Genomic DNA, 6,681 nt, shown 5'->3' with positions numbered 1-6,681 from the left:
AGGGTGATAGCCATGTGCGGGAGCAAGTCAAAGATGAAATACAGGGAGTTTGAGTGTCAGGAGAGGGGACAACATTCCCTATGGCCACTCAATTCAGTCTTTCTTAAGAGATAATACAAGATAATTTATTCATGAAGGATTACCCGAGCTAGGCTATTTCCCAAATCAAATGAAATCATTAGATGCTTTTACTGACATAGGTGACATAGGTCATCGTCTATACCTCAGCTTCATGGGCACATTGTAGGTGCCCTAGGAAATTAATTTACTAACTACTGGTTCTTGTTCAAGAGGTCAGAGATCATTTGTGGGTAGAGGAACGCAGAGAGCTACTTCACATTTTATGAGTGTAATGGAGAAAGAGCTCACCATTCTGGTTGTTTATGTTTTTATTTTGTTGTTACCTCTTGAACAAAAACACCAAGTGCCCTAAGAAGAGGGGGAATCCTGATGATATACTTATCTGTGTTCCAAAAGTTGTATCAATGTACTTTTAAATGGCCTCAGCCTTGATCTCTAAAATGAAGTATCAGTCATAGGTGATAGCCAGGGTGGACACTGGACCATTGAGCAGCTTGGGTGGTGGGTGAGTGATAGGACTAAGTAGTTGATATGCTCCCGACATATGAATCAATGGGGACAATCCTCATTTTCGACAAGAGGTTTAGGCTGACATGACCAAGGTTTGGACCACGGTGCTGCTGGATAGTTCTGAATCTTGGTGCCAGTGAATCTGGGCTGCCAGTCTCCTGTCTCTGCTCTGTTATTCCATTCTTGTTCCTGGCTGAGGTGCCAGAACTGCAAAGCTTTGTGGACTTCTGACCTTGCCTCCTGTCAAAGCTGGTAAATGACCTTAGTGGCTGTCTCCTTAGAGATTGTCAGAAGCTGCAACTCAGTGCTGAGCTGCCTTGGAGGCCATGCAATCCTAACAACTTGGCTTAAAAATGGAGGAGAGATCCTGACCCACATCAGTCTTTGTGCAAATGAGAAATAAACCTTTATTATGTTAGATCATGACGAAAAATTCGGTATCTTTGTTGCGACAGCTAAAGATGATTATCCTCATTAGATGCAATATGATTTGGAGAAAGAAGTGGAAGATCTCCAGTTCCACAGTGAATCACTACAAGGCATCAAAGACTTCAGAGTTACTCCGGAGATAAGGGTGCTGAGTTCTACAGTGAGAGAGTAGATTCCAGATCTGTAATTAGGTCGTGGTTCCTGGCTGGCAGAATTGGGTGGGAGACATCAGCAGCTGCCACAAGTCAGGCTCTGCAGCAAATCTCAGTTGCTGCTTGGGGAGAGAAAAATCAGTCACTGAAGGAGAGAGAGAGGCTCATGAAAGATATTACTGCAGGGTATTCTGGTTGCGTGGGTCTCAGACATCTTCCTGGAGACGGGATATAAAATACCTGCCTGATCTCCAGTCCTGGATGAGAAGGGGACTATGGCAGTCGTTTGGTGTTTGGTCTCAGATCCATTGCCTGCCTTCTCCTGATCTGTATCACAAGGGATTAACCCTGCTGGTTTTCATTTGGTTTGGCCAATGGAGGGAATTGGCAGAAAATTGGAAGGCAAAATCAAGAAGCCAGAGTTCTATCCTCGCTCTTGTACTCTGACTTGGGAGATGTTTAAGGTAACGGTTGTGCCTTTTCTTGTGGTACCAGCTTACCATTCAGTTTACCCCCTGGTGGTATTTGTTCCTATCAGGCATCCCTGGGTCCAGGGCTCTAGTAATTTCATATTCTTTTTTAAATCCCTGCAGCCTGAAGGGTGATAGTAGCTTTCTGCTGTTGCTAATGTCAAGGGTTCTCTCATCACCCATTTTGGTTGTGCATCTTTTCCAACACATTCGTAACTAGTTCCCTGTATATAAGGTCCCTTTGAACTACATGTCAGGGGCTCTGTTTTGCTAATTGGACCAGGCTGACTTGGACTGTAGACCTTGCTGAGGTCCCAGGACCCAGAGTTGGATAAGGCACCAGAATGGAACTCTAGATATAGGGGGAAAGACAGAGGGTGATGCCATTGGATGTGTGGGGAGATTTGGAAAAGAGTCCTGGAAGAATGGGACACTGAGGGAGAAAGATGTCTTTTATGGGGTACCCACATTTGAGCTGTTAGGTAAGGAGTGTGCATTTTCGGTACACTGTTAGCCATGTTTTGAGTAGGTCTCTCAATTTTGAGTAGGTGTACTTGGGAAATCCTCAGAGTACCTAACTTTCCTCTTACTCGCTCATTAAAAGGATCTGAATCTGGGTTTCTCTCCTAATGAACAATCAGACTCCTGGTGTCCAGGGCAAAAACTAGACCTCAGTAATATAGAAAGTTGTCTTTGGAACAATCTAAGTTGGTTTTCTTAGGTCGACTTTCGCTTCCATCCAGTTGGTTTGCCTTTTGCAGATGGTAAGGTCCTTATGCAGACTCTGACCCACTTCTTAGGAAAGGGATAGAATTATGCCAATGCTCAAAAAACTTGGACTCAGGTTCACAAATGTAATTATTGAAGTGAAAAATAGAGACTTTAATTAAGTGCCTGTGTGTGTTTGTAAAGAACCAATGATGTCATAATATCCTTTAAAAACCTCAAATATAGGTTCCCAGATTTTCTACTTATACGTTCACCATTCACACTGAAATGTGAGAGCAAAGAAAAGAAAGAGATGAACTTAAATGCCATGAACTTGAATTTGTTCTAAGCTTTTGGAAAGAAGATATAAATTGCTAAGGAGGAACTTTAAAGACAAACTGAAAAACACTCTATTTCATTGTAGCATGCTTCATTTCATGGGTTTTTAAACTTAACCACAGCAATATGTACTCATGGTGGCAGAGACGTTCCACAATTGTTTGCACAATTCCACTCAGGCAAATTGGGTCAGGCAAGGAGGCATGACTGAAATGACAAATCATCCGAGTTCTCTTTCAATTCTTCCTCCTCTCTAGCTAGTCATCTCTAACCTATTATGTAAGGCCACCTCAAACCCTGCTTCTTTTGTACAAATTTTCTTCTTTGGGAACCCTCTGCTTTTTCCTAGCCTGTTTGGTTTTACTGTTGGTACCTGTAGTTAGCACATTACGCAGTAGAAAATTTTATTCCAATTTTTTTCCATTGTACCATGTAACACATTTTTTTTCTTCAGATATGACATCACTTAAATTTAAAAGAAAAACCATGGGAGCAGGCATGTTGAAAAGAACTCAAATGATACTAAATAGTTATAGTTAAAGTGGTAAGTCTTTCTATTTTTTCCTCTCCAGGACCATTTCCTTCCCAGATGTAACTACGTCAACTCAACTTTTTCACATGTGTGCCTTCATGCTTCTGTGCCTTTGCAGTCGTTTTCTTCTCTGCCTGGAATGTGTTCTCACATTCTCTGCACATCTTTCAGGACCCTTACAAGCGACACGCTCTGTAGACTCTTCCTTGGTGTGCTCAGTCAGTGTTTTGTTCTCTGTACTCATTTCATTCTGCCCTGTTTTGCAACAAGCTCTTTACGTATCACCTTCACTATAGTATGATATTCTTTCCTTGAGGGAAGGAGCCTATTTTATTCATCTTTGTATCTCTTACAAAATCAAACCCAGCCACTCTTACTACATACTTAAGTCAATGAACTAAATGTATATGATATAGCACATCCATTATCTGTCTTATGAGGCTTTGTCACAGCCAGACTGGCAGCATCTTTGGGACAAGTGTTGAGACTTTTTGCTTTCCTACTAAAATAAAAATGAAGTTAGTTAAAATATTACAACCACATCTTTCTGTATGTTTTGCTTTTTTAAAGAGTTCTTTAATTTACAAAAATTCATTTGAATAGCACAACATCCTATATCAGTAGGCTGCATTGGTGTAAAGAAAAAAAAAAAAATGATCTTTTACATGGTCTTAGAGTCAGTCAGACCTGAGCTTGAATTCCTTCTCAGCTATCTGTAAGCTATGGGATCTTGGGATAATTCTTTAACCTCTCTAAGCCTCAGTTTTCTCATATTAAGGCTAAAAATTAGTCTTACAGAATTGTTGGGAGGAAAGAGTGACATGTGAGTATAAAGACATGTGATACACACTTGATACTGAACATAAGTGAAGATTCCTCCCCCCATCACACTGCCTAGGAAGTAGAGCCTTAGATGGGCTAAAAGATTGTCCAAGGCCACATGGCTGGCAAAGGATTGCAAACAGTAACAAAACCAGGAGTGGAATCAAAGCGTATGTACATACCTGTTCCCTTGTGCTTTAACTCTGGGCTGAGACTGCACATTCCTGCAGGAAGCTGGAAATTACTCACCTTTGCTATCATCCTGCTACCATGGAAACTCCATAACCTAAGGTACCACTGCAGCCTGCTGCTTCCTGGTGTGATGATGAATCTGAGGCTCTCAGAGGTTAAGAGACTCGTCCAAGGTCAAACAGCTATTTAGGAGCCATGTCTACCTTGTTGCCCTAGCTCTTGCCTCGTGTGACTGAGACACTGTGGTTGAATCTGGATGGACCCTGGGTGGACCCAGGAACAGCAGCACTAAGCCTAGCTCCTGAACATCACACAGAGAGACAGCAACTTGGTATCTCTTGGCAAGCCAGCCTCAGAACGCTATGATAAGAAGGAGGAGGAGGGTAATTAAGATGAGGAGAGTGAAGGCTCAGAGGGCAATGAGGTCATCCAGGATATGGACGAGATGAATGATTACAGTGAGTAGCCTGATGATGGAGAGTCACTGAGGTGGACCTGGAAGACAACAGACAGGATGAGGACCAGTGGATAATCGAGGTAGACAGGGCAGGGTAGCCCCCGGCAGATTCCACGCCAGCCAACCTGCTCTACACCCCATGCGGAACCAGCTGCTGGTTGTTGAGGAAAAACAAAAATGAAACACAGCAAGAAAGACTTCTGCTCACCTCTTCTACTCATGAGGAAATGTCACACTCAAGCCATCTCCGATTAAGAAAATGCAGATAATAAAATTGTAGGTAATTTATTAAATTACAGAGATTTATCTGTTTCTCATGAGTGAATATCTAGTTAACATAAATTGGTTAAAATCATACATCCAGTAATTGAAATTATTACTCATGAAGTGGAACTAGGGAGAAATAGATATTGACCTGTAAGGCATTCCACTTCATCCCAACACATTCTTTCTGCCAACTGTACTCTCTCTTCTTCCCATACTAAGATTTGTACAACTTCAGTTGGAAAAAAGCAAGAAGTGTGTTTAGTGAAAAAAAATAAGCCCTCATATGCATTCAACCACTATGCTTCAGTATAAGGAGCCTGGAAACCCTTTGGATGATTGGCTATTTATGATCTCATGGAAGGTGATCAGAAGTAAAAGAAATAAGAAATTTAGATGGGCTTGGAGCTCCTGTGATGTCATAGAAATGTTTGCTGGAAGGATTTTTGGAGATAAAATTCAGAGCAGTTTCTGAAATTTCTATGCTTTAGATCAGAGCTTCTCAAAGTTGTGAGGTGGATATGAATTACCTGGGGATCTTGTGAAAATGCAGAATCTGATTCAGTAAGTCCTGGGAAGTCACTAGTTTTCCCTTCCCTTCTCTAACAGGATCCCATGTGTGCTGATGTAGCTGGTCCTCAGACAATACTTTGAGCAATAGGGCTCTAGACCATGTTGACCATTTCTGGGTTGCTGAAGCACTGAGATCCCCTAAAATAATTGCTAATATTTGCATTTTGAAAATAGTGGTTTTATCTAGATTAATGATGGTGTAGAACCAAATCATGAGTCAAAAGTAAACTCCAGGATGAGCTTCAGTCATAGTGAAATCAGCTTTAGAACTTGTCTTAATCCATATGAAGATAAGCCTACATTGTTTCTCATGTCTGTAAGTGTTGAATTATTCATATGAATGCTTCAGAGCAGCCTTCTGTAAATCAAATGGCGAGAATTGAATTGGGAATTGTAACGGTGAGAAATTTTGAGCTCCTAACCTGATTTACCTGGGCACTCTCTCAGTTATCTTTCTTTTGTTCTGACCTAATCATTCCTGGTGATTTAACAGCATCTAAATATAGCCCCAGAGACTCGTTCATTGCAGTATGTGATTTTTAAGCTCTGTGATTTTAAAGCCTGGGCAGGTGGATGTTAGAGTCAAAATTGAAATCTCAAGGTGTCATGTCAGAGACTTTCTAGAGAAGGATTGCAGTTGGTTCATCCAAATGCTTTTACTTGGTTGACAAGCTTGGGCTAATATGACTCTCTCATAACAAGTTATTTGTGATAAAACACCTGATCTGACTCATTTGACAGCAATATTTTATTATTCCTTTTAATGATAATACAATATTCTCCCCACTCCCCCTCAGGACAACTTGGCTTATGTAAGGATTGAAATATTTTATATGGATGATAATCATTCGCTTCTGTTGATTTTCTATTGATAAATAGATCCTGAATATTAGAGACTAGGAATTTGACCAAGAACCCTGATACACTGATTAGAGTAGTAAGAAACTGAGCACATTGCAAGTTACAAGCAAAGCTTTAAAAGTAAGTTGAAATAATTGTCAGTATAATACAAGTGTTTTTATGATGATATAACAAAAAGGTTGGCCTTTGATAATGCGTTGTCTTAACTGCCTCACAAGGTTGCTGTGAGGATCAAATAGGAAAGTGTCTTTGAAAGTGATCTATAAAGTCTAAATAGTATTTCTGCCTTAA

The 6,681-nt window shown here is 40.7% G+C and overlaps 1 pseudogene; it reads left to right on the top strand.

The window, feature by feature from the left end:
* The first annotated feature begins 4,427 nt into the window (after positions 1-4,427).
* LOC132364357 (anaphase-promoting complex subunit 15-like) lies at positions 4,428-4,790 on the top strand (annotated as a pseudogene).
* The last annotated feature ends 1,891 nt before the right edge of the window (positions 4,791-6,681 follow it).

The sequence above is a fragment of the Balaenoptera ricei genome, chromosome 4 (assembly GCF_028023285.1).
Source record: "Balaenoptera ricei isolate mBalRic1 chromosome 4, mBalRic1.hap2, whole genome shotgun sequence".
Classification (NCBI taxonomy): Eukaryota; Metazoa; Chordata; class Mammalia; order Artiodactyla; family Balaenopteridae; genus Balaenoptera; species Balaenoptera ricei.
Note: the sequence above shows the minus strand (reverse complement) of the source record. Positions and strands in the feature narration are given on the sequence as shown.